Here is a 12494-nt window from a genome sequence, read left to right on the forward strand (position 1 = left end):
ACAGAAAATAAATGAAAATGTTTTCAAATAATAATAATAATAATAATAATAATAATAATAATAATAATAATAATAATAATAGTAATAATAATAATAATAATAATAATGGTTTACTTAATCTGACAGAGTTAAGGCCATTTGGCTTTCTCTAACACTCAACCAGGAGTAAAACTGCGATACAAAAAGACTACAAATTTTCAAAGTAAAGTAGGTACACTACAATTTTACATACAAAACTGAATTAGATAATCATAATATAATGTAAACAAATCAGTGGAAATCAGACATAGGCCTATAACATATAGAAAGTAAGGAAAATGCATAATAAAATGTGAACAGTAGGTCAAAATAAGTGAGACATATAAAGTATAAACGTATAAGACAATAATAATAATACTAATAATAATAATAATAATAATAATAATAATAATAATAATAATATCAATTGTAATAATGATAAAGTAATGACAATAAAAATATAGTTGCACTAAGCACTCTTTTTGAAATTAAATATCGCATGACGTTTTAAAAAATTGCCATATTATTAGTCGTATTACGCTGGAAGCAAATTTACACGCAAAATTTAAAACTTTATAATTTAACGAGAATTAAACTTCTAATATTAGATATATAATTTAAAAGAGAGAGAAATAGTCTAGTTCATGATCACTGTATGTAACGCTGCAGACTGAAGATTCATGCCATATCATCCTTAAAGTAATGTGAGGCTTCATTATAATCTTAATGTAGAAATATAGGGTTGTTTCCGATCTCTGATAACGAATTTGAATGTAATGTGCGTCAGGAATCACACCGACAGCTGAATTGCTGCGAGAGGTTGCAGACCAGTAGTGAGTGATTTCATAATCAGAGTGCACGGAGTATCACAGTAGCAATGCCCAAGAGAATCGAGCCTTTTTGTGAGGGGTACATAACAACCCTTTCCAATGCCAAGTACAGTTACGTGAAAATCATAGGAACCTGCAAGAAAGGTATCTTGTGTGTACCTAATAAGACAGGCAAAGCTCGAATGGAATTAATTCCAGAGTGGAAAAACCAGCAAATCTACCCCCCCCCCTTCGCAAATCTTCGCAACCCACGAGATGATACAAATAAATTCCATTCGAGCTTTACCAACCTTATTAATTACACAGAATATGCCTTTCTTGGAAATAACGAAACCTCGTTTATACCAGGTTTCTTTTATTTTCACTTGACTGTACTTAGCATCGGAAAGGGTAGTTATGTAACCCTTTCAAAAAGGCTAGATTTTCTTGGGTATTTCTGCTGTGAGTCCCCGTGCACTCTATGACTATGAATATGCACTCACTACTGGTCTGTCACCTCGCGCCACAGTTCAGCTGTCGTGTGATTCCTGACGCACATGATATCATTCAAATTCGTTATCAGAGATCGGAAACAACCCTATGATCTCTCAGTTTTTGTTCCCAAATGTACTCATTTTGTATGTTATTGTCACTTACTGTACTACAATTGAAGTCTTTTTAAAGCTTATACTGGAAATAAATTTGCAGTAAATACTTTTTCGGATATTAAATATGTCATAAGTTCTATAACATTTGTCATAGTATTAATAATATTATGCTGAAAATAAAAATACTCGCAATTTATATCCATAGAATAAAACCTTATAATATTTAATATGATTTAAGCTTCTAATCTTAGACGTAGAAAAAAAAATAGAACTAACTGTTTTGATGAAACATTTCCATGATGTCCATATGTTATTCTGTAGATTCATGCCATGTCCATTTTGTAGTAAATGAAGGCTTCACTGCAAATCATATTGTGGAAAGAGTTTCTACGTTATTGTCCCATACTGTATTGAAAATTGAAATGTACTTTGAAATACTTACACTGGAAAAAAATGTACTAAACATTCCTCCTGAATTTAAGTATCGCACAAAATCTGTAAAAATGGCCACATTATTGATCATATTATGCTGAAAATAAAGGTACACGCAGACAGTATACATAAAATACTGTAGTATCTTACAATTCAATTTTGATTAAACTTCTAATAGTATATATACAAATAAGGTAGATATATCTGACCTTTCTGATGAAACGTTTCCATGATATTTGTGTATTGGTCTGCAAACTGGGCATTCAAACCATGTTCTCCTTGAAGTAACTGTAGATTTCACTGAAAAACACATTTTATGAAGAGGTTCTACATTATTGTTCCTTGCTGTTTTGAAAATTAAAGCATTTTCAAATATTTAAACTGAAGATATGTTTGTACTTCGTATACTCATTCCGAATTTATGAATCGCAAATGTTCTATTTAGTATTGCCACGTTATTAGTCATTATGCTGGAAATAAAAGTACTCGCAAATATATAGAATAAACCTTCATACTTATTAAAACTTCATACCAATGAAACTAATAATCTTAGAAACATAATATGAAAAGGATAGAACTGGCGTTTATGATGAAACGTTTCTATGGTAACCATATGATAGGCTGCAGACTGAGGATTCTTGCCATGCCTTTCTTGAAATAACCAAAGGCTTTATTAGGAATGATATTGTAGGAAGGGTTTCTACAGTATTGTTCCATAATGTACTGAATATTGAAGTATAATGCTATAGTTATTCTGAAAATAAATTTGTATTATATAATCCTTCTGAAATTAAATATCGCATAAGTTCTATAAGATTTATCGCCTTATTAACCATATTATGCTGTACATTCAAACACTATCCAGAGAATAAAACGTTAAAATTTAATGTGAATTAAGCTTCTAATCTTAGGTATATAAAATAAGAAGGATGCAACCGGCCTTTCGGTTGACACGTTTCCAAGATCATTATATTAAGTTATTTCCGTAGACTGAGGAGTCATGCATTTCTCCTTTTTGAAGTAAATGGAGGCTTCATTACAAATCACATTATAGGAATAGTTTATACATTTGTGTCATTTGTTGTACTGAAAGTCAAAATGCTTTGAAATATTAACACAAAAATTAAATTTGTTCTGAATTCTGCCTCCGAAATTAAATATAGCATAAGTTCTATAAGAATTGCCACATCATTTGTGATATTACGCTGGAAGCAGATGTAATTGCGCGCAAGTAATATGCATAGAATAAAACCTTATAATTTTCTACGAATAATACTTCCGACCTTAGATATATAAAATGAAAAAGATAGAACTGACCTTTCTGATGATACGTTTCCATGATCACTATATATTATACAACGCACTGAAAATTCATGACATGTCCTTCTTGAAGGAAATGGAGGCTTCAATACAAATCACATTGTAGCAAGAGTTTCTATTAGCCTTTACTATATTGAAAATTAAAGTACTTCGAAATTATTACACTGAAAATAAATTTGTACTAAATACATTTTTCCGATCTGAAGTCTGACTAGTGTCGCCGAAGTATGCAATGGAGGGGGAAAAGTACTGGTTACTCCACCCCATTATCCCCTGGCCTAGTTGCCTCATACGTGATACGTGGTGCCTTTTTCATATCACTTGTGATGTTCAGATAGTTGAATAAACAACAAACAACTCCTTCCGAATTTAGGTATCACACAAGTTCTGTAAGAATTGCCAAGTTATTAATCATATTATGCTGAAAATAAAAGTACAGGCAAATAATATGGACAGAAGAAAATCATAAAAGTTAATGCACATTAAGCTTCTAATTTTAGATATAAACAAAAAGTAAATAAAACTGTCCTTCCTTATGAAACGTTTCCATGATCTCGATGTGTTAGGCGTAGATTGAGAATTAATGCCGTGTTCTTGAAGTAATAGGAGGCTTCGATACATATCACATATTAGGAAGAGTTCCTATGTTATTGTCGTTTTATTTTGAAATCCTCACACTCGAAAAAAATTGTGCTATATACTTTTATTATTTTATGTTTCTCAGCTGTTCTATAAGAATCGCCACGTTACTAATCATATTGAATTGGAAATAAAAGTACACGTAAATAGGCCTAATTAGCGTAGAATAAAACCTTACAATTTAATGCGAATGAAACTTCTGATATTAGACATATGAAATAATAAAGATAGTACTGGGCTTTCTGAACAAACGTTACGTAATCACTAGCGAGCGGATTGTAACATATTTTGAGATTTTATTCCTTAGCTGCAAATCATATGCTACCATTGCACAAATGAATTTCAAGTTAACCTATTTTTAAACAGAGGTCAAATTTTTATAGTGCATTTTTAAGGGGTTAATGCATATTTCAACTATTAGCGCATATAAACGCATGTATTATTATTTTTATCTCTCTGGTGCTTAAATAATGATACGATTACGAAAAATCACAGAAATAGATTACAGAAGGTCTCGCGCCGCGGCGTGGCGTCGTGGTCTAAGGCATCCTGCGTAGGACTCGCGTTACGGAATGAACGCTGGATGGAGTCCTCATGGGGAAAGAAATTGTCATGAAATTTTGGCCAGTGTATGAGACCGGTGCCCACCCAGCATCTTGATGCACTTGGGGAGCTACGATAGGTAGCAAAATCCGGTTACGAAATCCAGCTATAACTGCTGGTGGATGATCATCCTGCTAACCACACGATACCTCCATTCTGGTTGGAAGATCGTCCTCATCAGCTTCGGCATGTGGACGTGAGGCCAGCAGCTGGTTGGTCGGTCATGGTCCTTCATGGGCTGTCGTGCCTCGGATTTTTCCTCGGATTACTGAAGAAAGACAGACATTGAAAAACATTACGTAGGTTTTATTTATTGCAATTTGACAACATGCAGACGGTGGTACATTGTTGTTAGTGAATCATTGCGATAGCGACCGACCGTCCACAGATCAGTCTTATATCAACGAAAGGAGACAACAGGACGACCAAGAAATATCATCACAAACGAGAATCATGGACGACTTCTCCAACAGGAATTACTGTCCTCAAAGCGTAGTCTACGACGAACATTGTTGAAACTTGGTTTGAGCGATAGATCTGTTCGGCGGATGTTTAAAGAGCTGGGTGGTTTTGCATACCGTAGTCAAGTTGCTCGTCGTCTAACAGGAAGGTAATGTATGGGTAAATTATTTTAGATTAGGAGTTACGAAGTCTATAATTACAAATTATTGTTTTATTTATATTAGTCATCTATTATTTTCTTGTTCTAAGACTGTGGACGATTGGAGCACATGTTCAGCAGTCCATGAACTGACTTTATATAGGCCTATGTACCACCAGTTGCAGTTATCCTGTTTGGCCAAAGAAGGACGCATTTGTCTTTCCATTTTGAAGTATTAATTATGTGATGAGTAGGAATTAGTAACGCTTTACGAAGAAATTTTATAGAAGTGATATCTTAGAAATCTGCTATGTACATGAATTAATTTAAATAGCAAGTGGTGTCCTAAATGAGACTAGTGACGGAAAATTACAAAAATATTTTCAGCCTTGCATTCATGCGTCATTCTTTGTTTCACCCGCTCGCCACGATGAGGCACAGGATATGAGCGGGGCCTGAAACAAAAGAAACAAAACAAAACAAAAAAATTGCATTACTGAATACACACAAGTCGTTTGATCTCTATTAATTCCATTTGAGCTCTACCCTCATTTTTCCTTCACTTACATGTATTCTTTCTTCATAAATCAGGATCCTCAGTCTGGTGGCTTCTGAATTCTGCATGTAAAGTTGTAACAGTCATATTAAACGCGAGCAAACGAACAATAGCAACGTGTCTACTGTCCCTGAATTAATAAAAATATCAATTTAAGATGTGAATTGGATAATTCATTAAATAAAGAAAAATATTATTTCTCATTCGAAAACTTTTTTGCAATATCTATACAGTAGTACACTTTATATAAAACCACCATGGTGATCCAGTGACTAAAGCGTTTGGACTTAATCCTGTAGACCCAGGTTCGATCTCCGGCTGCCCCTGCTGTAAGCCCGCGGTCAAGGTAACAGAGGGTTTTCTCCGGAAGCATCGGTTCCTCTGTGCCTCTGTGGTATTCCAACAAATCCCTTACAATCTCATCTCAAAGTGGGAGTAGTGAAGTCCAGCCTCCTATGGCACACCATGGACGGCTGATTGTAAGTTGGTTTACACTATATATCCAACTTACTGAAACACTATACATGAAAAGAACACAATTCTTCAGAACTCCTCTACAAAGAGCAATATTTACGCTAAGCTAAATATATATTGAGAACATTTTGAACTATTTTATGCTGAAAAAGTAAGAAGCAAGTACATACGGAAAAAGTCTTATCGAAAGAAGTTTATTTTAAATATTCACAAGTGTTAAGACATAAACCACTTTATCATTCACTTTGTAGAAAGTGACAATATTTGCTTAAACTGAGCACTTTTTACTCTAAAGACCGTTTCAAGAATATCACTTAACTTCACTTCGTCTTGACTTTTTCAAGTCAGATCATACAAAATAAAGTGTCGGATCCGCATTCAAATAGACAAAAAGGAAGTGAACCTGGTATTCGACGCCGTCACAATGACGTAGTACCAGCCCACAGCGTCTCTATGCGAAAAATGCGGAAATCATTCATTCCTTGTTGGCTACATCTCGTTTCGAACCATTCACTGAAATTAAACGAACCACAGACGAAAGTGTAGGTGTACATAAAATAATTTGTTTACAAATAAATCCTTGGTGGAAAACAAGAAATCGGAAGTCGTTTAGATTCCGGCAATAAAGCAGAAATTGTACGATATTGATAGCACAAAAAATGTAAGCAGTACGAATAATGATAATCACATGAAAATGTAATTTACAATCTTACCTTTATGTTGAATAAAGTATATTAATGTAGGATTAAAATAAATATTTATTCCAAAATAAAACAATCGTACTCTAATGCAGAAACTCCATCATGTTATGGGTATAAACACTAAAAGTTAACCAATGTTAAAAATATAATCCCCTCGCCAAGTATTTTAGATGATCCTCCATTGATTTTCAGATAAATCATCATGATCATGATAGTAGTAATAGTAGTAGCAACAGCAGCGAGAAATTTAGAATAGTACACATTGCAGTTACATAATTTGAGAAGAAGGACAAGTAAAACTGAAAATAAGACTACTAGGTTATGATCAGCCATAACTTGGGAATAAAGGAACAAATAATATGACACAAAATCCATACTCCATGAATTATTAGAAATTTCTCTCTTCTAAATCTAAATGCATTTCTGTACTAAAACTTTTTAATATTACCCCTTCTTGCGATATGATTTGCGAAGTTATTTAATTTTCACTGTGCTGAAAATTCATGTACTCTCAAAATTCAGATAGTCATGTTTCAACAACACTTACATTAAATGCTACTCCCGATTATTGTGCGTTTCCCTACTAATGCGATAAATCATTAATGGAGCTCAAAATAAAGTACAATCAAATATTCATGCTTAAAATTCACTTATATTAAATCTTCCGAATTAGGTATTTCCTCCCCTCTCAATAGGAATGGTTAAGTCACTGTCCTGGATATAAGGTGCATACGAAGACCTACGTTCAAAGTGCACTTCTATTAGGTGCGCCCACACAATTCAAGTATTCTGCATATGTCGAGTGGTTGATTCTCATTCCGTTTAAAATATTCGTCAAATAAATATGAAGGAAGAACATTACACAAAAGTTTCGCAATTTAATTTATTTATTCCTCCGAGATATAAGATTTTCTATGTTATTGAACTTTGCTGCATTAAAAATTAAAATATTACGCAATAATTGCACCGAACATAAATTTGTTACAAAAAGTCCTTCTTGAATTTAAATTTCCCACAAATACGGTAATAATTTCTACATTATTAATCCTATTATGCTCGAAATAAAAGCACACGCAAATAATTCGTCCAAAACTAATATCGCAGAAGATCTATAAGAATTACCAAATTATTAATCATATTATGGTGGAAATAAAATCACACGCATATAATTCTTCCGAAATTAAATATCACATACGTTACGTAACAGTGACCACATTATTAATCATATTATGCTGGAAATAAAAGCACACACATAATTCTTCCTGAATTAAATACGTCATACGTTCTATAAATATTACCACATTATTAATCATATTATGCTGGAAACAAAACACACTCAAATAATACTTCCGAAATTAAATATCGCGTATGTCCTATAAGAATTTCAAGAATATTAATCACATAATGCTGGAATTATTAGCACAAGCAAGTAATACTTCCGAAATTAAATATGGCATAATTACTGTAAGAATTATCACAATGTTCGTCGTATTATGTTGGAAATACAACACACCCAAGTAAGTCTTCCGAAATTTAATACCGGTGTGGCACAAGTTCAGCAAGAACTATCACATTAATAATCATATTTTGTTGGAAATAAAAGCACACTCAAATAATTCTTCCGGAATTAAATACGTCATAAGTTCTATAAATATTACCACATTATTAATCATATGCTGAAAACAAGGCACACGCAAATAATACTTTCGAAATTAAAGTATCGCATCTGTTCTAAAAAGAATTTTAACATTATTAATCATATAATGCTGAAAATAAAACTACACGCAGGTAACTCTTCTGAAATTAAATATCGCAGATGTTGTATAAGAATTACCACATTATTAATCATATTGTGCAGTAAGTAAAGGCACACGTAAATAATTCTTCCGAAATTAAAAGGCACATATGTAAAACTATATAAGAATTATCACATTATTAATCATATAACCTAAAAAGAAAAGCACACGCAAATAATTCTTCTGAAATTAACTGTCTCATAATTTTTATAACAATTACCAATTTCTTAATCATATAACGCTAAAAAAGCACCCTAAAATAATTTTTGCGAAATTAAATATCGCATAATTTCTATAAGAATTACCACATTGTTATTAATATTTTGCTAGAAAGAGAAGCTCAAGCAAATAAATGATTCCAAATTAAATATGGCATAATTATTGTAAGAATTATCATATTATTTGCCGTATTATATCGGAAATAGAAGTCATGCACGCAAGTCTTCTGAAATTAAATACCGGTTTCGCACAATCAATAAGAATTACCACATTAATAATTATATTATGCTGCAAATAAAAGCACATTAAAATAATTTTTCCCAAATTAAATATTGCACAATTGCTACAAGAATTACAACTTATTCGTCCTATTATGATGAAAGTAAAACACACGGAAGCAAAACATCCGAAATTAAACACCGGTATAGAATAAGTTCAGTAAGGATTACCACATGAAAATTCATATTATGCTGTAAATAAAAGCAGAAGCAAAAATTTATCGGTTAATAAAAATGGCATAATTACTGTACTAATTATCATACTATTCGACGTATTAAGTTGGAAATAAAACACAGGCAAGTTCGAAATTCAGTTCTTGTAGGGCATAAGTTGAATAAGAATTACCACATTAATAATCATATTATGCTGGAAATAAAAGGTAACGCAAATCATTCTTCCGAAATTAAATATGATATAATTACTGTAAGAATTATCACATCATTATTTGCCGTATTTTTTGTTGGAAATAAAACTGACGAAACTTAGTCTGCCGGAACTAAATACCGGTATGTTCAATAAGAATTATCACATTATTAATTAAATTATGCTGGTTATATAAGCACACCCAAATATTTCTTTATAAATTAAATCTGGCATAGTTACTATAAGAAGTATTACATTATTCCTCGTGTTATGTTGGTAATAAAACACACGCAAGTAAGTCTTCCGAAATTAAATACCGGTATGGAATAAGTTCAATAAGAATTACCGCATTACTAATCATACAATGCTCTAAATAAAAGACCACGAAAATAATTCTTCCGAAATTAAATGCTGCATAATTACAATAAGAATTACAACATTATTCGTCGTATTATGTTGGAAATGAAACACGCGAAAGCAGGTCTTCCGAAATTAAATACTGATATCGCATAAGTTCAATAAGTATTTCCACATTAATATCAATATTATGTTGGAAATAAAACACACGCAACTAAGTCTTCCCAAATTAAATACCGCTATAGCATAAAATCAATAAAGATTACCGCATTAATAATCATATTATGCTCGAAATAAAAGCACAAGAAAATTATTTTCCGAAATTAAATATTGCTTAATTTTGTAAGATTTACAACTTATTGGTCATATTATGTTGGAAATAAAACACACGGAAATAAATCATGCGAAATTAAATACCGATATCGAATAAGTGCAATAAGAGTTACCACATGAATATTCATATAATGCTGTAAATAAAACCACACGCAAAAATTCGTCGGAAATTGAAAATGGCATAATTACTGTACTAATTTACACACTATTTGGCTTATTAAGTTGGAAATAAAACACACGGAAGTTTGAAATTCAATAGGGGTAGGGCATAAGTTGAATAAGAATTACATCATTAATAATCGTGCAATGCCTAAATAAAAAGCAACGCAAATGATTCTTCCGAAATTAAATATGACATAATTAATGAAAGAATTATCACATTATTATTCATCCTATTTTGTTGGAAATAAAACACACGAAAGTTAGTCTTCCGGAACTAAATACCGGTATGGCATATGTTCGATTAGAATTATCACATTAGAAATTAAATTATGGTGGTTATAGAAGCACTACCCAAACAATTCTTCCGAAATTAAATATGCCATAATTACTGTAAGAATTACATCATTATTCGTCGTATTATATTGGAAATAAATCACACGCAACAAGTCTTCGGAAAATAAATACTGGTGTGGCATAATATCAATAATCATATTTTGCTTGAAATAAATTCACACTCAAATAATTCTTACGAAAAATAAAATCGCATAAATTCTATACTATTTTCAGGTTATAAGTAATATTATGCTGGAAATAAAAGCACACGCAAATAACACTTTCGGTATTAAAAATCATATATGTTCTGCAAGGGTAAGCAGATTATTAATCAGATTTTGCTACAACTAGAATCTCAAGCCAATAGCACTCCCAATAATAAATATGGCTTAATTACTGTAAGAGATATCACATTATTCGTCGTATTATGTTGGAAATGAAGCACACGCAAGCAAGTCTTCCGAAATTAAATACCGGTATGGCATAAGTTCAATAAGAATTAGCACATTAATTATCACATTATGGTGAAAATAACAGCACAAGGAAATAATTTTTCCGAAATTATATATTGCATAATTACTATAAGAATTATCATATTTTTCGTCGTATTATGTTGGAAATAAAAGACACGCAACTAAGTCTTCCGAAATTAAATACCGCTGTGGCATAAGTTCAATAAGGATTACAGCATTAATGATCATATTATGCTCGAAATAAAAGCACCAGAAAATAATGTTTCCGAAATTAAATATTGCACAATTGCTGTAACAATTACAACTTATACGTCATATAATGTTGGAAGTAAAACACACGGAAGCAAATCACCCGAAATTAAAGACCGGCGTCGAATAAATTCAATAAGAATTACCATATGGAAATTCATATTATGCTGTAAATAAAAACACACGCAAAAATTAATCGGTAATTAAAAATGGCATAATTGCTGTACTAATTATCATACTATTCGACGTATTAAGTAGGAAATAAAACACAGGCAAGTTCGAAATTCAGCACTTGTAGGGCATGAGTTGAATAAGAATTACCACATTAATATTCATATTATGCTGGTAATAAAAGGGAACGCAAATCATTCTTCCAAAATTAAATATGACATAATTATTGTAAGAATTATCACATTATTATTTATCGTATTTTGTTGGAAATAAAACACACGAGAGTTAGTGTTCCGGAACTAAATACCGGTATGGCATATGTTCAATAAGAATTATCAGATGAATAATAAAATTATGCTGGTTATATAACCACACCCAAATAATTCTTCATAAATTAAATATGGCATAATTACTATAAGAATTATCACATTATTCTTCGTATTACGTTGGTAATAAGACACACGCAAGTCAGTCTTCCGAAATTAAATACCGGTATGGAATAAGTACAATAAGAATTACAGCGATAATAATAATCGTATAATGCTCTAAATAAAAGGCCACGAAAATAATGCTTCCGAAATTAAATATTGCATAATTACTATAAGAATTACAACATTATTCGTCGTATTATGTTGGAAATGAAACACACGCAAGCAAATGTTTCGAAATTAAATAGTGGTATCGCATAAGTTCAAAAAGAATTGCAACATAAATATTCATATTATGATGGAGATAAAAGCACGCAACAATAATTCTTCCGAAATTAAATATGGCTTAATTACTGTAAGATTTGTCACATTAATTGTCGTTTTATGTTGGAAATGAAACACACGCAAGCAGGTCTTCCGAAATTAAATATCGGTAAAGCATAATTTCAATAAGAATTACCTCATTAATTATCATATTATGCTGGAAATAAAAGCACATGCAAATAACTCTTACAAAATTAAGTATGTTCTAATTACTGTAAGAATTATCACATTGTTCTTCGTATTAAG

This window comes from Periplaneta americana, chromosome 6 (assembly GCF_040183065.1).
Source record: "Periplaneta americana isolate PAMFEO1 chromosome 6, P.americana_PAMFEO1_priV1, whole genome shotgun sequence".
Lineage (NCBI taxonomy): Eukaryota > Metazoa > Arthropoda > Insecta > Blattodea > Blattidae > Periplaneta > Periplaneta americana.